The sequence below is a fragment of the Bufo gargarizans genome, chromosome 5 (genome assembly GCF_014858855.1).
Source record: "Bufo gargarizans isolate SCDJY-AF-19 chromosome 5, ASM1485885v1, whole genome shotgun sequence".
Taxonomy (NCBI): Eukaryota; Metazoa; Chordata; class Amphibia; order Anura; family Bufonidae; genus Bufo; species Bufo gargarizans.
The window spans coordinates 96,406,844-96,433,290 of NC_058084.1; positions in this window are offsets into that span (position 1 = coordinate 96,406,844).

Sequence of the window (26,447 nt, forward strand, 5' to 3'; positions counted from 1 at the left end):
CACCTAGAAGGTAAAAACACAAAACATTTTTACATTTGAAACAGAACATTAACTTGTATAAACTTTATTAAACTTTTGGAACTTTTTTTTTTTTTTTTACCTTTATAGGACAAACCTCTCCTTCCCCATGGGACAATGTGCAAAGCGCAAAGCGCCCAGAGATGTGGCAAAGTACATTATGCACTTTGTCCCAGGTGAAAGGAGAGGTTTGCAGCAGCTCTGTGTGAAAGGGCCCGAAACCCCTGTGTGCCTGTCCTGTGTCACGCAATCCCTATACTAAGTGTACCAGGACAGAAATAGCGGGTGTCACGCCTTATTCCACTCCTGTGACAGACACAACATCTTTTTCGGGGTGGCACTGGGTTTGAGGTACCAGCAACGACATTGGGTAAATGTCGCTCGTGTAGACGGCTCACTACACTGGTGGTTGGGGCCACGAAACCTCCTGGATACAGATCATAGACACAAAATTTGTGCGTATAGCCTGTGGCCCTTTCACAGAGCTTATACAATTTGACCCCATACCGGGCGCACTTGCTTGGGATGTATTGTTTGAAGCCAAGGCGCCCGGTAAAATGTATCAGGGACTCATCTATGCAGATGTTTTGCTCAGGGGTATACAAATCTGCAAATGTGGTGTTAAAGTGGTCTATGAGAGGCCGAATTTTGTGGAGCCGGTCAAAAGCTGGGTGGCCTCTGGGACAAGAGGTGCTATTATCACTAAAGTGCAGGAAACGCAGGATGGTCTCAAATCGCGTCCTGGACATGGCAGCAGAGAACATGGGCATGTGATGAATTGGGTTCTTGGACCAATATGACCGCAATTCATGCTTTTTTGTCAGGCCCATGTTGAGGAGAAGGCCCAGAAATGTTTTAAATTTGAAAATTTGGACTGGTTTCCACCGGAAAGACTGGGCATAAAAGCTTCCTGGGTTGGCGGCTATAAATTGAGTGACATACCGGTTTGTTTCTGCCACGACTAAGTCAAAGAGCTCCGCAGTGAAGAACAGCTCAAAAAACCCCAGTGCCGATCCTATCTGAGGTGTCTCAACCCGAACTCCAGAATGGGGGATGAAAGGGGGAACTACTGGTGCGGCTGAAGATGGGGGCTGCCAATCAGGGTTTGCCAGCACCTCAGGGACTCTAGGGGCTCTATGGGCCTGTCTGTGCGGTGGCTGTGGGGAGGAGAAAAGCAGGGGAAACCAGCGGCACTACTCCTATAAGGGACACCCTCGTACCTCTGTTGATCGGGAACTCCTGCGACCTGCGGCTATAGGGACCCGGACAGCGTGGTGCTCAGCGTGATGCAAGTATGTGAAACCGGAAGTGTAGATAATAGATGCGCGGCACTCACCAGGGTCAATTCGATGCTTTTATTTTGCAATGCAGCAAAGTGGATCTGTGTGCACTGGCTGGGGAGCGGACGGGTCCAGGTGTGTCAAGCGGTGACGGCCGTTTCGCGCAAGTCGCGCTTCCTCGGACCGCTGCTGTGCGGTGGCTGTGACGGGGGAACTACTGCACATGCCACCGTACCAGCTTCAACTGCTCTTCTGGTGCTCACCACTTCACCATGTTCTACGGCAGTGCTGGTACTAGGTCCAGGATGGGCTGCACTGCTGGTGTCTGCCTCACCACGCAATCTGACAGTGCCAGCCCCACTCTGCTGCCCTTGAAGCGGATCCTGCGCAACCTGTGGTCTAGCAACACAGGGCCGGGTACGCCTGGTGGTATCAGGGACCTCAACCTCATCGTCCAAACTTTAGGTCAGACTGCCACTGCTTTCTACAGGTTTGTATTCTGGATTCGTCAGATGAGGGTTCCCATTCCTCATCCGACTGGGTCAGAAGCCTGTAGGCCTCTTCAGATAAATACCCCTTACTTGCCATTTGATCAACTAAATTTAGGGGGTATTCCCTGAGACTACCCAAGAAAAAAAAGCAAGTCTCTCTTACAAATGGGAGGCTAGCGAAGTACAGGAAGCCGCTGCGATTCATAAAAAATATCAAAACTCATTTTTATTTATCGCCACAGCGCTTGTGTAGTAATTGTGCAGTGATAAAAAAAAATAAAACATTTTGTTACTGCGGCGGGGTGGGCGTGGGTGAACGCACGTGTGGGCGACCGACCAGGCCTGATCGGGCAAACACTGCTTTTTGGGTGGAGGGCGAGCTAAGGTGACACTAATACTATTATAGATACTATTATAGATCTGACTGTGATCAGTTCTGATCACTTACAGATACTATAAAAGTACCAATGCTGATTAGCGTCTCGCGAGATGACGCGCCGAAGCGTCTACGAGGAACAAACCGACCGCCCGCAGGACGCATCCCTGCGTTAGGTGGTAGAGAGGCGGTTAAGCAGGATGTTCTTAGATGGAATTGGCCACTGAGCTTAGAGTGTCACAGAGTGTTATCAGCAGGTTGCAACAGAGATACAGAGAGACTGCAAGAGACACAGAAAGGCATAGGAATGGACTTCCTTTGGCCACATCCCACATTGGTGACCGCTTCATTGTGAACAATGCCCTGCAGAACCAGATGATGCCACACAACTCTAGGCACATTTAAGGGTGTTAAAAAGGCACCCAAATGTCTTGTCAGACCATTCGAAATTGTTTACATCAGTGTGGTCTGCGTGCTAAATGACCTGCAAGGATACCTGACCACAGGTGTTAACATCTTGCATGAGTCAGGGACAATCTACGCTGGAAAAGTGACCAGTGGACCACAGTGCTGTTTACTGATGAAAGTCAATTTACGCTGAGCAGAAACCATGGCCTAAAACGATGTTGGAGACATCAAGAAGAGCTCTATGCATCAGTCTATGTTTGCATTTGGTGGTGGTTGTGTTAGAGTGTGGGCAGGTTTGTCTAGCCCAGGGATGGAAAAACTCTGCCCTCTAGCTATTTTAAAACTACAAATCCCATAATTCCCAGTCTGCCTACAGCTATTAGCCTACAGCAGGGAATGATGGGATTTGTAGTTTTAAAACAGCTGGAGGGCCCAGTTTTCCCATCCCTGGTCTACAGTAGTCAATACAGAACTGCCCTACACTTTGTGAATGGGACAGTGACAAGCCCATACTACTTAAATAATTTCATTAATCCAGTCATTGTGCCTCTGCATGAACAACACAGGCCTAATTTCTGATGGGGAATGGGGTACCTCAAATGGAGTGGCCTGCACTTTCTCCAGACCTAAATCCCTTTGAAAACCTATGGGATCAGCTGAGTCACCATATAGAGGCTCGTAGCTCTGTACCCCAGAACCTCAATGACCTGAGGGCTCCCCTTCAAGAAGAGTGGGATGCCATGCCTCAGCAGACAATAAGTCAACTTGTGAACAACATGAGACGTCATTGTCAAGTTGTAATTGATGCTCAAGGTGACATGACAAGTTTTTGAGACATTGACATTTTTGTGGCGGTATAAATTGAGATGAGGAAACCACCATTGCATGCTTCTACTTAAATGCCCTACTTTCACGATATGCACTCACCTAAAGAATTATTAGGAACACCATACTAATACGGTGTTGGACCCCCTTTTTTCCTTCAGAACTGCCTTAATTCTATGTGGCCTTGATTCAACAAGGTACTGATAGCATTCTTTAGAAATGTTGGCCCATATTGATAGGATAGCATCTTGCAGTTGATGGAGATTTGAGGGATGCACATCCAGGGCACGAAGCTCCCGTTCCACCACATCCCAAAGATGTTCTATTCGGTTGAGATCTGGTGACTGTGGGGGCCATTTTAGTACAGTGAACTCATTGTCATGTTCAAGAAACCTATTTGAAATGATTCGAGCTTTGTGACATGGTGCATTATCCTGCTGGAAGTAGCCATCAGAGGATGGGTACATGGTGGTCATGAAGGGATGGACATGGTCAGAAACAATGCTCAGGTAGCCTGTGGCATTTAAACGATGGCCAATTGGCACTAAGGGGCCTAAAGTGTGCCCAGAAAACATCCACCACACCATTACACCACCACCACCAGCCTGCACAGTGGTAACAAGGCATGATGGATACATGTTCTCATTCTGTTTACGCCAAATTCAGACTCTACCATTTAAATGTCTCAACAGAAATCGAGACTCATCAGACCAGGCAACATTTTTCCAGTCTTCAACAGTCCAATTTTGGTGAGCTTGTGCAAATTGTAGCCTCTTTTTCCTATTTGTAGTGGAGATGAATGGTACCCGGTGGGGTCTTCTGCTGTTGTAGCCCACCTTTCTTTACCATTCTGACATTCAGTTTGGAGTTCAGGAGATTGTCTTGACCAGGACCACAACCCTACATGCATTGAAGCAACTGCCATGTGATTGGTTGACTAGATAATCGCATTAATGAGAAATAGAACAAGTGTTCGTAATAATTCTTTAGGTGAGTGTAATATCACTGTACCGTGAACTTTTTACCTTTTCCATAAACTGAATTAGAAATCCAAATATCCCTAACTTTTTGTGAGTAGTGTATATGGATATATCCTCTTATGGGCTTGCATTCATTTAGAATAAAACATTTAGAATACGTCTATGTGTGTGTGGGTCTCCTCTATGTAATTGCTGCTACATTAGCTGCCTGTAAAGTGTTATTAGCTGCCTGAGATGATCGCTCATGCTTATGACAATAGTTATCCACATATTGTGCCATGATTAAAATAATGAATGTATTATGTTAACCTACTGAACTGTAGTCACGGTGCAGCCACTGCCTGTCATCAAAGATTGTACTCTCACAGAGATTAATTGGTATCTTCTCTATTCTCCATGTCCATCTCATGACTAGTGGTCCGTAAAAGCAGATTCTTTGCTGAATGATAATAGCAGGAACTATGCAACATACACAACCAAGGATCAGATATCAATATCATAGCAGTATAGCATTCCGATCTGGATTTTTCACTTAAAAGGGTTATCCAACCCCCAAATGCCCAGGGTCCTCACACCAATTCTACTTACCTTGCGTCGGCGACGGGGGACAGCCAATAGCAGGCTGTGACAGGAGCGAGCCTTCCTACTCCCTAGCATCGCGGGTTACTCTAGGGAGGCTAATTTCCATTTCCATCTGCTATAGGCTGCCCCCCATCGGCCTTTTTGTTTTTTCATCCACGCGACAGAGAGATGCAGCGGTGGCTGTGCAGGCAGCAGAAGCGACTAGGGTGCCAGGGAGCAAGGCATATAGTGCTGAAATATCACTGCAATAATCATATTGTATATAGAAACAATACATTCTAGCTATTCATCATGAACAGGCAGGCATATTCTATTGATGAAGAGGGCATCAGAAGTAGACAGTCATTTTCACCAATGGATTGATGATCATGCAGTTGATCATTTCAGTACAAAAAGAAAAATATAGTCTCAGTTCACTTCTGCTGTTATATGTGGTGAAAGCGTTTAGTGGCCTATTTCAGTACAAAAAGAAAAATATATTCGGCGCTTTTAGGGGTGTTTAAATTTAATTTTTATTTATTTAGTCCAGCTAACAGTATGTCAGACAGAGAAGTGCCAGGCCCTGCAGAGGGGAGCAGCAGAGTAAGGGGGCTTGGCAGCAAATACATTATTTTCATGTAGAGATCCAAGAATTATGTTGTATTATGCTGTATTATTGAAAAAACTTTAAATAAAAAGGGATTTATAAATAACAAAAAAAAATTTAAATTAAAAAAGCTTCAGGTGCTACTAAATTCACTTAAAGTTGTGTATGGAACATGTTGTGATTGTGAGGATTTGGATGCTGTTTACCAGGAGTTTTTTAACCACCTCCGGACCGCCTATTGCACGGAGGTGGTTGATTCATTCCTCCTGGACGCATCCGTGCGTCATCTCGCGATAGCCGAGACTTCCTGTGAACGCGCGCACACAGACGCGCGCGCTCACAGGAACGGAAGGTAAGCGAGTGGATCTCCAGCCTGCCAGCAGCGATCGTTCGCTGGCAGGCTGGAGATGTGATTTTTTTAACCCCTAACAGGTACATTAGACGCTGTTTTGATAACAGCGTCTAATATACCTGCTACCTGGTCCTCTGGTGGTCCCTTTTGTTTGGATCGACCACCAGAGGACACAGGCAGCTCAGTAAAGTTGCACCAAACACCACTACACTACACTACACCCCCCCTGTCACTTATTAACCCTTTATGAACCACTGATCACCCCTGATCACCCTATATAGACTCCCTGATCACCCCCCTGTCATTGATCACCCCCCTGTAAGGCTCCATTCAGAGGTCCGTATGATTTTTACGGATCCACGGATACATGGATCGGATCCGCAAAACGCATACGGACGTCTGAATGGAGCCTTACAGGGGGTGATCAATGACAGAGGGGTGATCACCCATATAGACTCCCTGATCACCCCCGTCATTCATCACCCCCTGTAAGGCTCCATTCACACGTCCGTATGATTTTTACGGATTCACGGATACATGGATCGGATCCGCAAAACGTATACGGACGTCTGAATGGAGCCTTACAGGGCGGTGATCAATGACAGAGGGGTGATCACCCATATAGACTCCCTGATCACCCCCGTCATTGATCACCCCCTGTAAGGCTCCATTCAGACGTCCATATGATTTTTACGGATCCACGGATACATGGATCGGATCCGCAAAACACATACCGACGTCTGAATGGAGCCTTACAGGGGGGGTGATCACCCATATAGACACCCTGATCACCCCCCTGTCATTGATCACCCCCCTGTAAGGCTCCATTCAGACGTCCGTATGATTTTTACGGATACATGGATACATGGATCGGATCCGCAAAACACATACGGACGTCTGAATGAAGCCTTACAGGGGGGTGATCACCTCATATACACTCCCTGATCACCCCCTGTCATTGATCACCCCCCTGTAAGGCTCCATTCAGACGTCCGTATGATTTTTACGGATCCACGGATACATGGATCGGATCCGCAAAACACATACAGACGTCTGAATGGAGCCTTACAGGGGGGTGATCAATGACAGGGGGGTGATCACCTCATATACACTCCCTGATCACCCCCCTGTCATTGATCACCCCCCTGTAAGACTCCATTCAGACATTTTTTTGGCCCAAGTTAGCGGAAATTGTCTTTTTTTTTTCTTAAAAAGTCTCATATTCCACTAACTTGTGTCAAAAAATAAAATCTCACATGAACTCACCATACCCCTCACGGAATCCAAATGCGTAAATTTTTTTAGACATTTATATTCCAGACTTCTTCTCACGCTTTAGGGCCCCTAAAATGCCAGTGCAGTATAAATACCCCACATGTGACCCCATTTCGGAAAGAAGACACCCCAAGGTATTCCGTGAGGGGCATATTGAGTCCATGAAAGATTGAAATTTTTGTCCCAAGTTAGCAGAAATGGAGACTTTGTGAGAAAAAAAAAAAATCAATTTCCACTAACTTGTAGCCCTAAAAAAAAAAAATTCTATGTACTCGCCATGCCCCTCATTGAATACCTTGGGGTGTCTTCTTTCCAAAATGGGGTCACATGTGGGGTATTTATACTGCCCTGGCTTTTTAGGGGCCCTAAAGCGTGAGAAGAAGTCTGGGATCCAAATGTCTAAAAATGCCCTCCTAAAAGGAATTTGGGCCCCTTTGCGCATCTAGGCTGCAAAAAGTGTCACACATGTGGTATCGCCGTACTCAGGAGACGTTGGGCAATGTGTTTTTGGGTGTCATTTTACATATACCCATGCTGGGTGAGATAAATATCTTGGTCAAATGCCAACTTTGTATAAAAAAATGGGAAAAGTTGTCTTTTGCCAAGATATTTATCTCACCCAGCATGGGTATATGTAAAATGACACGCCAAAACACATTCCCCAACTTCTCCTGAGTACGGCGATACCACATGTGTGACACTTTTTTGCCGCCTAGGTGGGCAAAGGCACAAAGAACACCTTTAGGATTTTACAGGTCATTTTTTACACATTTTGATTTCAAACTACTTACCACACATTAGGGCCCCTAGAATGCCAGGGCAGTATATCTACCCCACAAGTGACCCCATTTTGGAAAGAAGACACCCCAAGGTATTTTGTGATGGGCATAGTGAGTTCATGGAAGTTTTTATTTTTTGTCACAAGTTAGTGGAATATGAGACTTTGTAATAAAAAATAAATAAAAAATAACTCATCATTTTCCGCTAACTTGTGACAAAAAATAAAAAGTTCTATGAACTCACTGTATCCATCAGTGAATACCTTAGTGTGTCTACTTTCCGAAATGGGGTCATTTGTGGGGTGTTTGTACTGTCTGGCCATTGTAGAACCTCAGGAAACATGACAGGTGCTCAGAAAGTCAGAGCTGCTTCAAAAAGCGGAAATTCACATTTTTGTACCATAGTTTGTAAACGCTATAACTTTTACCCAAACTATTCTTTTTTTGACCCAAACATTTTTTTATCAAAGACATGTAGAACAATAAATTTAGCGAAAAATTTATATATGGATGTCATTTTTTTTACAAAATTTTACAACTGAAAGTGAAAAATGTAATTTTTTTGCAAAAAAATCGTTAAATTTCGATTAATAACAAAAAAAGTAAAAATGTCAGCAGCAATGAAATAACACCAAATGAAAGCTCTATTAGTGAGAAGAAAAGGAGGTAAAATTCATTTAAGTGGTAAGTTGCATGACCGAGCAATAAACTGTGAAAGTAGTGTAGTGCAGAAGTGTAAAAAGTGGCCTGGTCATTAAGGGGGTTTCAGCTAGCGGGGTTGAAGTGGTTAATTGGAAACAGTAAAGTTTGTAAAAATTCAGCATTGTCACAAGTGACACTGACAACTCTCTGGGCATTCTCTGTAGATGGACGTATGGTGGCCATATGTCCAGTTTTAGGCCGGACATTCCGGTTTTTAGACTCCTGGTCCTCCATCCGGCGCAAGGCCAGGACGGATGGCCAGAAGTCCTCCTTTTTGGTTGTTATTGTCTGCTCAGACATGGTCACTTTAAGGAGGCAAGGCCCGGCAGCACGTTTGACACACTGCGTGCTTACGTGACGACGTCATTATCAGCGCGTGCTGCAGCTGCACTAGCGGGAACTGTCTGTAAGTTGGGAACAGAGGAGCGTGTGTGTGCGCTTCAGACTGCGGGCGCAGCGCTGCACGTCCATAAGAGCGGCGCATCAATACAGGTGAATACATTATGCACTAACCCTGCACAAAAAATGCTAATTAATTCACACCAACCCGCATCTATCTGCGGTATTGCTTACTGGACACTACGGGGACTTCTCTGCAGCACAGAAACCGCATGAGCACCGCGTCTCACTCTTCTAGTGCGGACCTACTTCCTCCGCTACGTCCCGTTCACTTCAGATCACTCAGCCTCAGGCATTGGTGTTTTTTTAAACTGACAGCCTATAATCCTCTGTTGAAAAGCCTTTAGTGGCGTATATACCTGGAAAAAGAAAAATATACTTGGCGTTCACTGTTCCAGTTATATGTGGTAAAGCTTTTAGTGGCGTATATCAGTAGAAAAAGAAAAATGTATTCTGCTGCAGTTCTATGTGGTAAAGTCCTTTTTGGGGTATGGACCGAATTACGTTGCGGTATTTTTTTTAATTTCAAACGTGTTTTTTGAGGGAAAATTGATGGGTGCCTTTACCATCTATTCACAATTAAATCAGACATCTTCAGTAAGTTAAAAATATTAATGTGCTGCCATCTCCACACTATTTCGCCTTGCCACTATGTGGTCTCCTGATGCTGCTGCTGACATCTCCACACTATGTCACCTTGCCACTCTGTGGCCTCCTGATGCTGTCACCACCTCCATACTCTGTCATTATGCCACTCCGTGGCCTCCTCATGCTTCCGCCACCTCCACACTCTGTCATTGTGCTACTCTGTGGCCTACTGATGCTGTCGTCACCTCCAGACTCTGCCATTGTGCCACTCTGTGGCCTCCTCCTGAAGCTGCCGCCACCTCCAGACTCTGTCATTGTGCAACTCTGTGGCCTCCTGATGCTGTCACTACCTCCAGACTCTGTCATTGTGCCACTCTGTGGCCTCCTCCTGATGCAGATGCTGCTGCCACCTCCAGATTCTGTCATTTGGCCACTCTGTGGTCTCCTCATGCTGCTTCAACCTCACCACTATGTCATAGGGCCACTCTGTGGACTTCTCATGCTGTTCCCACCCTCCCCACTTCATGACTGGGCCACTATTTTGCCTTTCGGCCTGGCTGACATCATCATTTATATGACACTTCTTCTGATCTGTCAGACGTAAGGAAAAATGAGACACAAAATGGCCTGTATGGTCCCATCAGAATTGTCTTATGATTTGGTAGCCAAAAGTATGAGTGGATACAAAACACAGAAGATATGCAAATATTCCATTCATGTGTTATCTCTGTTTTAGATCCACTCCAGTTTTTTTGGGGGCATTAGCAATACTGATTGATTATTGAAGGCGTATGTTCCACAGACAGGATCCATTGTTTGTTGGTTATTGTTCTGACGGATCAGAAGAAGGGCAAATTAATCAGTGAGGTCAACACAAACTTACTGCTGACACCCTCTCCACTCTTGATACTTCAGTTATTTGGTCAGTTTTGGCTCCGTGACTGTCCAAATAAGTGAAGTGTGCACTGATTCTAAGAGCGACCCATGTCATCTGCATGTCATACTGACTCACAGTATTATTTCACTACTACAGCACATTCCCTATGTGTTTTACTACAAGGCACAGTGTTCTACACCACTATAAAGGCTCTCTGCAGCTTGGAAATAGCCATCTTTTTAATGTAATTCGCTGCAAATAAATTCGGATCAAAGCAAATCTTTTTGAAAAATTCGTTGAATTTGCCGAATAAAATTTTTGAGAAATTCACTCATCTCTAGTGACTATGTACAAGATTGTAACCCACACATGTGAACGGAAGAAGAAACCGATGGAGAGCGATTGAGATTTTAGCTACGGGACCTGATGCAATCAACTGAATGGATTGAAAAAAAGTGGAGATGTATCGAGCCTCAATAATTTCTCTCCTGTTATAATCCACACCTGAATTTGGCTTAAAAAATTGTATCAAAAAGCCTGAACGTGTGCCAGCATCATAAGCTTCCTTGACCCATGAGCCTGATGTCTTTCTTTGACTTGAGTGACACTGAACGCTGCCACATTTAATCTTTTAATCTGCCATTTGATTGTCACTGTAAAGCCGTCCGTATATATTGTCACTTGCTAGTGTTTTATATTGCTACATGTGTTACCACATATCTCAGCAGGCAAATAATGTAAGTAACAATGCTCCTATTGCATCAACCTCAGGCATAAATATACCATTCTAATGAAATGCAGCGGCCGGGTGTGTTTTTGATGTCCAAAGCAAAATTTCACTATTTAGCAGGTATGTTTTTACTTTGTAGGCTTGTTTTATATAGGGAAATTGGGGAGAAACAAGAAGAAAAAAATGCCTGAATATGTGGGCAAAAAGACTGCCAACACTGCTAGGTGTGAAATATTTATTTGAAACCGAACAGGACAAGTCACAATGCCAACGAACGAAAGCCCTGGAAATCTCAACCTGCGGATTGGGAATATACCTAGCAAAGCACGAGGACTTCCAGCGCCCCATCTTGTGGATAACATGCGCGGGCACCTAGAGCTTGGAGGCTGAGGAGGCGGCTCCTATGAGGAATGAGTGCCCTGAAATTGTATCTGGATTATACCCCAAACCTGCTGCTAACGTGCGGATGTGGGGAATAAACTGAGCCGCGGTGAGGGGCCTGCGCTGGAGGGGGAAGAAACGGGTCCTCTGGAGAAAGAGGAAGGAGAAACTCCCAGCACCTTGACAGGACACAAACTGTTTGACGTGGAGAAGAACTTGATCTCGACGGGAGGACCTACCTGACTAGTTTTGGAAGATGGGAGAAATAAAGAAAATTGGCCACCCTGCCGAACGAGATGGCGTTTAAGGAGGGTGGAGCCAGGAAGCAAAGGGGACTAGATCACGAGAAGATGCCTTGTGAAAGCCCACGGAACTGAAGGAAGAAGAGGGAACGGAGGACCGTGGACGGGGAGCGAGGAAGGACGAGAGTGGCGGAAAAATGAACGAAAGGGAGGACCCGACCCGAAAGAAGCGGAGTGCCGGGAAATAGGGTGGCCGAAGTGTGCCAAGGACGGGGTCGGGCGATTTGGCGACTAGAGGAACTTTAACGATTCTGGTGACAAAGCCGAATGGACCTGAGTGAATCGAGTGATGTCCTGAATGATTCAGGACGAAGAACCTACCCTGCGCGATTTAGGTGATTGTACGTGGCCGCAACAAAGATTACCTGAGCGACGCGGGAGGTAAGTTGGGCCTGGCAGACGACGGCAGGCAAATGGTCAGCGTGCAGTGACCGTGCATGGAGTTTAGGCTGAAACTGTGTAATTTCCAACCCAGGTGAGTCGTATTCATGTAAAACACAGTCCAGCATGCGCTCCAAGGTGAGGATTTTGCACTGTATGACCATCTCCTAGCAACCACAACAAGGAATATAGGAGCTGGTTTAGCTGCAAGCCACTATCAAGAGTGATGTTAGCATGTGTGAACTTGATCTGCAAAATGCCGCTGTAGGAAGCATAGAGGAATCGGGAGGAGCGAGCACCGGTAAGTTTTGGCAGCAATGACACAGTACTAACCAGGACACCACCTGTAATTCAAAACACACAAGTTCGGCGGTGGTTCTCAACATGCGTTCCACGCTGGAACGCATGCTGACCCCGCGACCAGAAGAAGGGAAAACACGTGAGCGCTGATCAGAGGAGCCCTGTGGAGGGGAAGGACTGAGGGAAGGAGCTTACCCATCCTGGAGACGCGTACAAGCGGCGGATGACTCGGACTGCAGTAATGAAAGAGCTTCTATTTATTTTTTATTTATTTTTTTGTTCAAAGGAGACCAGTCTGAGTGAACATGAACCAGGATCTCCCTGAGGTGAACAGAAAAGTAGGCCTATGGGATGTAACAGACCACAGAGGAAAGGAACGTAAGCCTGAAAAGAACGCAGTTATGTTTGTTGGGAGAGAGGTACACTAGAGCGGTGGGTGCAGACTGCCCCGGTGAGATAAAACCATGACGTAGCAATGAACAGGAGAATGCAGCTTTGAGTGGAAGCAGAGTACAACACATGATGTAACAACAAATGAGGCTTTGGATGTGAGTGGTACCTAAAAAACATGGTAGGGGCGCAGCTCTGAGTATGGGAATGGAGTATAGGACAAGATGTAAAAGCAGACATGCGGACGCAGCTTTGGATGTGAATATTAACTTGATGTGACAGCAGACATAGAAAGAACCTGAAGTAGCATAGGATGTGTGAACGCAGCTCTGGGTGCGAGTAGAGTAAACCTGAATTATCGATAGACGGATGAATGAAACTCTGGTCGAGGGTGGAGTGCAAAAAATGATTTGACAGCATAGTGTGAATGCACCACTGGGTGTGGCCGAGAATGAAATTGGTAGAACAAAAGCTCTAAATGTGAGTGGAGCATACACAAGATGTAACAGTGAAAGTGAATGCAGCTCTGAAACAAGCCTAGTATGAACATGTTGTCACAGTGGACGTGTAAACACAGCTCTCGCGGTGAGCAGAGCAAACATGGTGTAACAGTCAACGCATAAACGCAGCTCTGGTTGTGAGTGGAGCAAGGTGTGAACACCAGGGTGGTGCGTCCCGAGAATAAAAATAGAGTAACAGTAGCAGCTGTAAGCCGAGTATACAACATGTAATAACAGGCGTGTAATACGGATCCGGCTGTCAGCTGGGGACGGAATGAGATGTAACAGCCAACAGGTGAACGCAGCTTGAATGAGAGACCAATCTGAGTGAATACAAACCAAAGACGTGCGGATGCAGCATAAGACATGAAATAAAAGCCGAAAGTGTAAATGCCGCTCAGGATAACAGCAGAGCATAAAAGTGCGGCAGGGTTTTTAAGTACATGGAGCAGTGAAATACATGAAGACTAAAGATGGTGGTAGCGGGGGGAGGGGGAGACACATGGCAAGAAACAGCTACAGCAAATAAACGCTAAACAATAAACGCTGCGTCCGACGTCACGTGCAGCCCGGGTAACTCTTCCTTTACAGCAAATCGGCTGAAGTAACTTCTCATACGAGATGAACAAAGCGAAGTAAAACTTGTAAGATTTATAGGAACTAACTCCTAACAGACAACCAACAAACAAAGTTGAAAAGAAATAGAAGTATTTAGCCCAACGAGCAAACCTGAGGTAGCAGATTCTGAGGCAAAGCCTCCCGTTCGCTAGCAAAGTCGGTTCCAACCGGCCAGGAGAGACGGCCCCGGCCCAACCTACTTACGTAGTATGGCGCGTGCATGCTACGGTAGCAGAGAGCAAAATAACAAGCTCCATGCTGCAAAGAAAGACTCCTACCACCAAAGAAGCTAGTTTGCTAATGACACCCAGCGGCAGTTGTGCACCTGGGACCCAATGCCAGGATGACAGAGGCAGGAGCACGAAGCGACCGCCTCCAGGGTGAGGCCTCTCTGGATTATATAGAGGGCAGCCCTACCCACAAATCCAGGCTGTAACCAGCCTTACTATATGTGACTATAGTGCCATAAACAAAACCTCACTTTCATTTTTACATGTATGTCATTCTCTTAGCTTTAGGCCAGTTTCATACATGTGTGTTTGGTTCGGGGAACTTGCTCCATGTGAAGGCAGCATTTCTTGGACCAAACGCTTTTCTTCTGACCTAAACTCACAGCAAAATAATGGAATAATGCCTTGAGTTCCCGCCTGATCACCACTTCACTGTACTGTATTTATGGCATTATGTGAGTACAGTACAGTAGACACACAGTCAAGCAGGAACTCACAGCATCTGAAGTAACTTACCATGTTGTGAATTTGGGTGAGAAAGGCGGCCATCACACAAAGCATTTCTACTAGACCAAACACACTTGTGTGAAACTGGCTTTACATGCAGCACCTACAGATTTCTAACGTGAGTACAAGAGCAGATATAGCTGGAAGAGATCAAGCAGAAAAGTGTGCCCAGTTGTTAGTCTAGCGCTTTGTGGCTGTGCTGCTGGTCCTATATGCGGGCACAAGCGCCAGACTCCCTCATTCCCTCCTGCTGCCATGCGCTGTACTGACAAGCATGGGCAGCAGGTAGCTTAACTCTTGTATCTGTGCTCCTGTCACGGACGGTGTACAGGAAACAAGACAAAGCAACAGACATATATGACTCACTGGATCCAAAGCTAAGGAACAAAAGGGAGACCCCTGCACAAGACCTCGCACTTTCCCTGGCTGCTCAGCCTATGCAAAGATCCCAAAGGTGGATGGTTGCATATCCACGTACCTCAACTATATAACCCCTGAACACCCTACAATAGTGAGGGGACACGACCACCGGCTCCCTACACCAGACACGGAGGGAGTCAGGGTCACCTGGGATCCAGCAAACAGAAAATAACAGATAAATGCACAGCACTTAACTTAGTAGCAGACTGGGAAACAGGATCAGCATGCACACACACTCCAGGAAGAAGTATAAGCCGCCCAGTAAAGCATTATTGGGAGGAATTTAAAGGGAAGCAAACAGTCCAACTACATGACAGCTGAGAGAGGCTAACGAGATGAGGAACTGAATACCACAACAAAGAAAACTCAAGGAGGAGGTTCTGAAAGGCCTCTGTCAGAGCTTCTCAGCTGTCTGGTTGTGACAGTACCCCTCCCTCTACGAGTGGACTCCGGACAGTCAGAACCCACCTTCTCAGGATGGGACCTATGGAAAGCCCTGATGAGACGAGAGGCCTTAATGTCCGTCACTGGGACCCACATCCTCTCCTCAGGACCATAACCCTCCCAATGAACAAGGTACTGAAGAGTACCGCGGACAAGACGAGAATCCACAATCCTGGAGACCTAAAATTCAAGATTCCCATCAACCATAATCGGAGGAGGAGGCAAAGGCGAGGGTACAATGGGTTGAACATAAGGTTTCAATAAGGACTTATGAAAAACATTATGGATCTTCCAAGTCTGAGGAAGATCAAGACGGTAGGCAACAGGATTGATGACAGACAGGATTTTGTAAGGCCCAATAAACCTAGGACCCAACTTCCAGGAGGGAACCTTCAATTTGATATTCTTGGTAGACAACCACACCAGATCACCAACATTCAGGTCCGGACCAAGCACACGTCTCTTATCTGCCACACGCTTATATCTCTCACTCACGCTCTTTAGATTATCCTGAATCTTTTGCCAAATAGATGACAAAGACGAGGAGAATCTGTCCTCATCAGGTAAACCAGAAGACCCCTCTCCCGAGAAAGTCCCAAACTGCGGATGAAACCCATATGCACCAAAAAATGGTGACTTATCAGAGGACTCCTGACGACGGTTATTTAAAGCAAACTCAGCAAGGGACAAAAAAGAACACCAATCCTCTTGATTCTCCGCCACAAAACAGCGCAGATATGTCTCCAGATTCTGATTGACGTGCTCTGTCTGGCCATTCGACTGCGGGTGGAAAGCAGAAGAGAATGACAAACGAACCCCCAAGCGAGAACAGAAAGCCTTCCAGAATCTGGAAACAAACTGCGTGCCCCTATCAGAGACTATGTCTGAAGGAATACCATGCAATTTGACAATGTGATCAATAAATGCCTGTGCCAGCGTCTTAGCATTGGGCAAACCAGGAAAAGGGATGAAATGCACCATTTTGCTAAAACGGTCCACCACCACCAGAATCACAGTCTTCCCCGAGGAACGAGGCAGGTCCGTTATGAAGTCCATGGACAGATGTGTCCAAGGACGGGAAGGAATGGGTAAGGGAAGGAGAGGACCTGATGGCCGTGAATGAGGGACTTTGGCACGAGTGCAAGTCTCGCAGGCTGCCACAAAACCCTCAACCGACTTACGAAGCGCAGGCCACCAGAATCTCCGAGCGATGAGGTCCAGTGTGGCTCTTGCCCCCGGGTGCCCAGCAAGGACCGTATCGTGGTGTTCCTTAAAAATCTTGTGTCTTAAAGCGAGAGGCACAAACAACCTCCCAGGAGGACAAAGATCAGGAGCCTCTGACTGGGCTGCCTGCACCTCTGCCTCCAATTCAGGAAAAAGAGCAGAGACCACCACACCTTCAGCCAAAATGGGACCCGGGTCTTCAAAATTCCCGCCTCCCGGAAAACAACGTGACAGGGCATCTGCCTTCACATTCTTAACTCCAGGGCGGAATGTGACAACAAAATTAAATCTTGAAAAGAACAAAGACTATCTGGCCTGTCTCGGGTTCAGACGCTTGGCTGACTCCAAGTAGGCCAGATTTTTATGATCAGTAAACATGGTAATAGGGTGTCTGGCTCCCTCCAGCCAATGGCGCCATTCCCCAAAAGCAAACTTGATGGCCAACAATTCCCTATCTCCCACATCGTAATTTCTCTCTGCGGAGGAGAGTTTTTTCGAGAAAAAGGCACACGGTCGCCATTTGGCAGGAGAGGAACCCTGAGACAAGACCGCACCCACACCCACCTCAGAAGCATCAACCTCAACTATGAAGGGTAAAGAAATATCAGGTTGCACCAAGATGGGAGCGGAAGCAAAACTCTCCTTGATATTAGAAAAAGCCTTACGCGCCTCTACCGACCAAGAAGAAAAATCTACCCCCTTTCTGGTCATATCAGTGAGTGGTTTAACAATAGAGGAATAATTCAAAATAAACTTCCTGTAATAATTGGCAAAGCCCAAAAAACACATCAGCGCCTTCTGATTCTCAGGAAGCTCCCACTCAAGCACAGCGCGGACCTTCTCGGGGTCCATGCGAAAACCAGAAGCGGAGAGAAGAAACCCCAGAAATTGAATTTCTGGAACCGCAAACACACATTTTTCCAGTTCCGCATATAATTTATTCTCCCGCAGAATGAGCAAGACCTGACGTAAATGTTCCTTATGAGTTTTGAAATCAGGAGAAAAAATCAAAATGTCATCCAAATACACTAATACAAATTTTCCCATCAAATGATAAAAAATGCTGTTCACGAAATGCTGAAAAACGGCTGGGGCATTCATCAAACCAAAAGGCATAACCAAATTTTCAAAATGGCCCTCAGGGGTATTGAAGGCCGTCTTCCATTCGTCTCCTTCTCTGACCCTGACCAGGTTGTATGCCCCTCTTAGATCTAATTTGGAAAAGACTTTAGCCCCAACAACCTGGTTAAACAGGTCCGGGATTAGAGGAAGCGGATAAGGGTCACAAATAGTGATACTGTTCAGCTCCCTGAAATCCAGACAAGGTCTTAAAGAACCATCTTTTTTCTTAACAAAGAAAAAGCCAGCGGCAACAGGTGACTTCGAGGGTCGTATGTGTCCTCTTCTCAGACTCTCAGAGATATAAGCACGCATAGCGATCCTTTCAGGTTGGGAAAGATTGTATAAACGAGATTTAGGCAGCTTGGCGCCTGGGATGAGATTAATAGGGCAATCGTACTCCCTGTGCAGGGGGCAAATCCTGAACTCCACTCTCAGAGAAGACATCCGAAAATTCAGAGAGAAAAGATGGTACAGTCTTAGTAGCAACCTCAGAAACAGATGTCGTGAGGCCATTCTCTCTGCAAAAGTCACTCCAACCATTTATTTGCCTCGCTTGCCAATCAATGGTGGGATTATGTTTAGTGAGCCAGGGTAGCCCCAATACTAGAGGAGTAGGCAAACCGCTAAGGACGAAACATGACACATCCTCAACATGAGCATCACTCACAATTAAACGGATATTGTGAACTATGCCATTTAATGATTTCTGAGAAAGTGGAGCGGAATCAATAGCAAAAACAGGAATATCCTTTCCCAAAGTGCACACCTGGAAACCATGAGTTATTGCAAATTGATTATCAATGAGATTGACCGCTGCTCCACTATCCACAAAAATCTCACAAAAAATGCTCTTGCCTCAGGCAGGACAAAACGGGAACTACAAGCAAACGGAAAACCTTCAATTTCCGCCTCAACCCTGCCAATAGTAACAGACGGAATATTTTTAAAAGATTTTTTCCTCTTTGTTTCTTTATTACTCCCAGAGAACTGCCTGAATCTCCTAGAGGGACAAACATTTGCCAAATGATTTATACCTCCACAACAAAAACAAACCCTCCCATGCGGGCTGAATCTTCTATTGTCAGAAGCAATCAACCCCAGCTGCATGGGCTCCTGCTCAGAAGGGGCTGACAGCGACTGAGACCCCTGCGCACAGAATGGGACCGCTGCACTGTCCTGGGACTGAGTATGACAGGAAGGAGAGATCTCTCCTCTCTCTCTAAGACGCCTGTCAATACGAATGGCCTGAGACATAGCAGAGTCCAAGGAAATAGGCCTTTCATGAAAGGCAAATGCATCTTTCAATCCCTCTGAAAGACTATGGCAAAATTGACTTCGGAGTGCAGCATCATTCCAACCAGTATCAGCTGCCCATCTCTGAAATTCTGAGGAGTATATCTCTGCGGATTGTTTACCCTGGCATAATAGACGTAGTCTAGACTCAGCCAGAGCACTACGATCCGGATCATCATATATCTGACCCAGGGCTAAAAATAATTCATCCACTGAACGGAGGGGCCCTGCCCCCTCCAGCAGCGAAAAAAGGCCCAGGACTGAGCGTTACCCCTGAGCAGCGATATAATGATCCCCACCCTCCGTTCCTCATCACCAGAGGAATGGGGAAGAAGGCGAAAATGGAGTTTGCAAGCCTCTCTAAAACGCACAAAATTCTCACTACCCCCGGAAAACGTATCCGGGAGCAAGATCTTAGGCTCAGAACAAACTCCATGAACGCCAGCTGAACCGGTCACTTGAAGCTGAGAAAAAGTCCTGCGGAGATCAGCTACCTCCAATGAAAGACCCTGAAGGCGTTCAGCCAAAAGTGAAACCGGATCCATGCTTGAGACGGTTTTGGCGGCTTATAATGTCACGGACGGTGTACAGGAAACAAGACAAAGCAACATGCATATATGACTCACTGGATCCAAAGCTAAGGAACAAAAGGGAGACCCCTGCACAAGACCTCACACTTTCCCTGGCTGCTCAGCCTATGCAAAGATCCCAGAGGTGGATGGTTGCATATCCACGTACCTTGACTATATAACCCCTGAACACCCTACAATAGTGAGGAGACACGACCACCGGCTCCCTACACCAGACACGGAGGGAGTCAGGGTCACCTGGGATCCAGCAAACAGAAAATAACAGATAAATGTACAGCACTTAACTTAGTAGCAGACTAGGAAACAGGATCAGCATGCACACACACTCCAGGAAGAAGTATAAGCTGCCCAGTAAAGCATTATGGGGAGGAATTTAAAGGGAAGCAATCAGTCCAACTACATGACAGCTGAGAGAGGCTAACGAGATGAGGAACTGAATACCACAACAAAGAAAACTCAAGGAGGAGGTTCTGAAAGGCCTCTGTCAGAGCTTCTCAGCTGTCTGGTTGTGACAGCTCCGTGCCAGAGCTTACTTCCTGCTTGTCCTGTACTGTTTGTTAGGGCGTGCACGGCTGTCTCAATTGTCCAATGTTAGGCAGCACATACACGTCCTCTATCTCCCCAGCTTATGGCTGGGTTGCAGGAAGAATTTAAAGACACTTCCTGCCCCATGAAAGCGCCTGAGCAATCTTGGTCACTAGCTAGTCCAGTGCCTTTGTGTGAAGGCGTTTGGAAGTTTTGTTTTTCTGTGTACTGGACCCTGCTTCTCAATTGGATTTTGCTTGATTGCTGCCTACCTCTGACCTTGGACTTCGATTATGGACTTTGCTTTATCACTGCCTACCCTGACTTCTGGCTTCCAGACTAAGTCTTTACCATCAGTGCTTGCCCAGGTATCTCTGACCCCCTGGTCAGTAGATACCTGGCAACCAGTGACTGCTCTGGAGTGGTACCTGGTAACTACCCTAATGGCCCAAGCTTATCCTCACCATCAGAGGCTCTAGTGAAGACCAGGTAGAAACTTAGCCACGCCAGCTGGTCAGTGGCGCAGTTCGGTCCACACTTGCATGACACCAGTGATCATTTTGTGACTTTTGATGCACACACTACTTTCCTTTTGCTAGTTTTACTTTGAGGATCTTTGTTTGAATTTTGTCTTATTATTAACATTTATTTACATTTTTATTTAAATGGCGTTGAATGGGAGCAGAATAGGGTGATAAATATACATATTAAAAACTCTACCATTGCAAAAGTTTAATTTCAATTCTTTGTAGTTGCATTATGTACTTATATTGGTTTTAATTATAACCCATGTGAGTTAACTTTCCTGATTTTGCTCTGAAATACCGTATAGCTGAAAAAAACTATTACATTTCCCAAGAATAATCCTCTGGTTACAACACATTACACTTCCAAGTGCTAAGTCCCTGAAAAGCATTTATAGGTTATCAGAGGTTAAATGACCATTGGTTACTAAGGCCATGTCTAGGCTCTCATATATTTTTTCTTCCATTGCAATAACTGATTTAAGAGTATAGCTTACAGACAAACGCAATTTTGTTGGATTGAAACATTGGAACAGAGAGACAGAGTACTGAGAAGAAATCAAATAACCTGTAATACCTTAGGCACTCAGCAAACCTGTATATATTGCCTCAAAACAAATGTCAGGTTTGCATTTCCACAGCGACACTGACAAAGGTCATTTTATGATATAGATGTTCATGCATTTAACCAGATAGGAAAACACAACATCATTTCCTAAAAACTATTACATTGCAAAAGATTATGGTCTTTGTTCTGTTATGAACAATCCTTTTGCGTTAAAAATTATGAGCTGTCTCCACTCCTGAGATTTTATATAAAAGAAATATAGACCTTCAAATACAGAATGTCAATACATTTTAGATGTACTGTAGCTGTATGCAGACTGTAAGCAGACCTTAACACATTTATTGTATTTGACTTTATTTGCCCTCTGACCTTTTATCTTTAGTTAGTGTTGTTTTCATAATAAATATGGCATATTAGAATTTTATTAAAAGGGTTGCCCAGGGCTTTTTAGGTGATGGCCTATCCTGAGGATAGGCCATCTCTACTTGATTCATGGGGATCCTACACCCAGCCACCTCCTCCAGTCAGCTGGTCTGTGTAGCTCCACCAGTGGAAGTCAGCACCAGAGTTGAAGAGCACCAGAAACTTTGTAGTGGCTGCATCTAGCTGCTACAGCGCTGTAGTAGTGAGCTCCTGCTGCTACAAAGTCGATGTCGCAGTGTAGCTCTGACGCTGATCTACATAGACTAGCTGATGAGCGGGGGTGCAGAGTGTTGGATCAGCTAGTGAAAGCCTATCCTAAGGACAGGTTTTTAGGGGTTTGGAGACTATTTGTTGTGGGGTCGGGGGTTGAATCTGTATTTATTATGAGGGCTAGGTCTAATATTGGATCTGTATTGATTTAGGAGTATTGGTTTGATCTTAGGGTCTGGTCTGAGCTTATCTTTATTTTCAGGGGTGTGATACAGGAATCACAGGGAACACATGTGATTAGGATAGTGGTGTATGAAGTAATAGAATACTGTATGCAACTGGACAGCATATGTTAACATTTTAAGTGTGTCAATTAACACACTATGTGTATGTAGGAATCTATTTCTAAAAGTTAGTGAATTATGCTGTGTATTAGTGTTGATCGAGCACTGTTCGGGGGCTGAGGCCGAACACATCGTGATATTCGGGTGCTCGACCGAGCACACAGGTATAATGGAAGTCAATGGGAGAACCCAAGTATTACCTGTGCCTGGTTCATAAGAAAATGTCCGAAATTGTTGGTAACACCACCAAAATGGTCCTGTAACAGCATGGGTAGCGTGTCTGGATGCATCTTGGACTCGCTGGTCGCTGCTGGGAACTATGTTGTCCGAATAGTACGCCACTTTTACATAATGACAATAATAAGTACAAAACCAAGTGAATAAAACGATTTTAGAGGAAAAATGTATAGAAAACATTCTTTCCTGAATGATTACTTGTATATAAAGTGCAAGTGCTGCCAAAAATTACAAGGAAGAGGCACTCCAATACACCCTTAGTTACACATAAAGGAGGGCATCATACACACCCTTTAAACGTTAGCATTGATGGCCTGCTGGTGACCCTCAAAAACATTAGGAGCAAGGGCCTGCTGATGTGACCATCTAAAACATTATGGGCGGTGGCCTGCTGCCGCTTTGGTGACTCTAGTTAACCTGTGGCCGATGGCACATCCCCGTGACAGCGACGATCCATTCGTATGTCTGGTCTATCAACTTTCGATGTAATTGTCAGCTCAAAACCATTGTAAACTACGGGTAATGGGGAATCAGTGTTTGATCCTGGAGAGGGAGCCTGAGAAACGGCTACCACATCCAAGGAAGGCAGGCTGGTGGCGCGCAAATCACACACTCCCGACTTGTGGACGTAGTGATGATAAATATCAATACAGAACTCTTAAGATGCCCTGTTATTGGAATGAGTAATAAAAAATTACAGGGAATGTCAATCCGGTATGGATGAGGAAACAGGAGAGGCTCTGCTGCCGCTTTGTTGACTCTAGATAACTTCTGCCTGATCCCACATCCCCGTGATGTCCACGATCCATTTGGATATCTTCAACTTTCAATGTAACAGTCAGCTCAAAACCATTGTAACTACAGGTAACGGAGAACGGTTTGATTCTGGAGAGGGAGCCTGAGAAACGGCTACAGTTACCACATCCAAGCAAGGCAGAATGGGCGCAAATTACCTATTAGGTATAATTAGCTGAGGGCCTGCAGGTGAGCTGACCCGTTAAAAGATTTGAGTTGTGGGCCTGCTCGTGAACTGAGGTGGAACCGACAAACCCAACTTGATTTTGATGGCTGCATTAATCTGCAAGTGACCGTCATACAGCTCTACAGATTTCTTTCCATCTGCATCTTTCTCAACAATCTGTGGCCTCAGTCTTTTATCCAGACTCTGTCATTGTGCCACTATGTGGCCTCCTCATGCTGCCATCTCCACATCATGTCACCTTGCTACTCATTTTTATCACAATGCTGATGCTGCTTAAAAGGCCTTAAACTGATCACCAGGCCCACAATTTAATTAAGGTTTTAGAATCGATAAACCCAGCTTGCTTTTGTGGGCTGCATCAGTGGCGTAGCTAGAATTGACTGGGCCCCACAGCAAATTTTTGAATGAGGCTCCATCCCACAGTAATTTTTTAGCGACCCCCTCCTTTGGTGATGCCCCATTCCTGTGGCTAGTAAATATCGTTCTCTCAGACCAGGGCTGGCAGCTGTTGCATCCGTTTTATACACTGTCTATACTGTCACTGTATATAATTTCATTGTGTAATACTGTTGATAGGGCCCTGGCCAAATCCTTTGGTCCTCCTCCTCCTGGATGGGCCCCTTCTGGGTGAGGGCCCCAAAGCTGCAGCTTTCCCTGCTTCCCATATAGCTACACCGCTGATCTGCATTAATCTGCAGGTGACCGTCATACAGCTCCACAGATTTGTTTCCATCTGCATCTTTCTAAACAATCTGTGGCCTTAGTCTTTTATCCAGACTCAGTCATTGTGCCACTATGTGGCCCCCTCATGCTGCCATCTCCACACCATGTCACCTTGCCACTCATTTTTATCACATACTGCTGCTGATGCTGTTTAAAAGGCCTTAAACTGATCACCAGGCCCACAATCTAATTAAGGTTTTACGCACAAAACCAAAGTAAAAAATTGATTTTATAGGAAAAATTGATTGAAAACATTCTTCCCTGTATATTTACTTGTATATAAAGTGCAAGTGCTGCCAAATATTACAAGGAAGAGGCACTATGATACAACCTCATTCACATTGATTTGCGGGTCTGCAGGTGAGCTGACCCTATAAAAGATTTTAGGTTTGGGCCTGCAGGTGAGATGATCCTGTAAAAGATTTGAGTTGTGGGCCTGCAGGTGGGCTGACCCTGTAAAAGTTTTTAGGTTTGGGCCTGCAGGTGAGCTGACCCTGAAAAAGATTTTAGGTGTGGGCCTGCAGGTGAGCTGAACCTGTAAAAGATTAGATGTGAGGGCCTGCTGGTGAGCGGACCCTCTAAAAGATTAGATGTGAGGACCTGCTGGTGAGCGGACCCTGTAAAAAACTAGATGTGAGGACCTCCCGGTGAGCGGACCCTCTAAAAAATTATATGTGAGGGCCTGCTTGTGAGCGGACGCTCTCAAAAATTATATTCGAAGGCCATATATGCAAGGGCATTATATGTGACGAATAAGCAATGCATGTTGATATGACGGAAGAGGAGGAGGAGGAGGAGGAGGAAAGGAAGATCCAACCATATACTGTTGTTTGTGGTGGAAGGGGTGCATGAGAATACAGTCTATCAACTACATTAAAAACACCACATGTAAAGTACCTTTATGTTCATTAGCATTCCTATGGTGGAGTCGAGAAGTCATGGTCAATCCAGGCCTTGTTCATTTCTATATTAGTCAACCTGTCAGCATTTTCAGCTGTTAGGCGGATACGCTTATCTGCTATAATGCCACCAGCAGCACTAAATACACGCTCAGACAAAACGCTGGTGGCAGGGGCAGGCCAGCACCTCCAAAGCATAGAGTGCAAGTTCGTGCCATGTGTCCAGCTTGGACATCCAGTAGTTGTAAGGCATTGAGGGATCATTGAGAATGCAGACAAATCTGCTATGTACACCATCTTCCAAAATGTTTCTCTCCTTGTGGCAGTAGGCCACACATCAGGGTGAGGGTGCTGGCAGGGTGTCATGAAACTGTCCCAGGCTTTTGAGAGTGTTGCCCTGCCTCTGTTGGAACTGCTGTGTGTTCCCCTTGTCTCCTCTCCTTGGTTGGCCAAGAGATATGGACTCTGCCGCCAGCGTTGTCAGATGGAAAATTTTGGAGCAATTTTTCAACAAGGATCTTCTGGTATTGCACCATTTTACTCGTCCTCTCCACCAGAGGAATCAGAAATGATGAGAAGTTCTCTCTGTAGCGGGGGTCGAGAGGGTGAACAACCAGTGATCCTTGTTGTTTAAAATACGTATAGCGCACGGGTCACGGGTCACGGGAAAGGCAGCCTAACATGAAGTCAGCCATGTGTGCCAGAGTACCAACAGGCGAGACTTCGTGTCGTCATCAGGAGGATCACTCCCAATCTCCTCATCCTCTTCCTCCTCTTCTGTCCACCCACGCAGAACAGATGCATTTAAACTTCCATGGATACTACCCTCTGTAGGTGAGGCAAACGTCTTCTGCTCCTCCTCAGCCTCCAATTTGCGCTGAGAAGATGAACTGAGGGTGGTATGGCTACTATCAACCTGGGTAATGTCTTCCCCCATTTCCACCTCTTCCACATGCAAAGCGTCATCCTTAATTGTGAGCAGCAAGCATTTGAGGAGACACAGAAGTGGGATGCTTCGCAGGAGCCTACCTGCCCTGAAAGTTCAGGAGTCAGTGGCAGTAG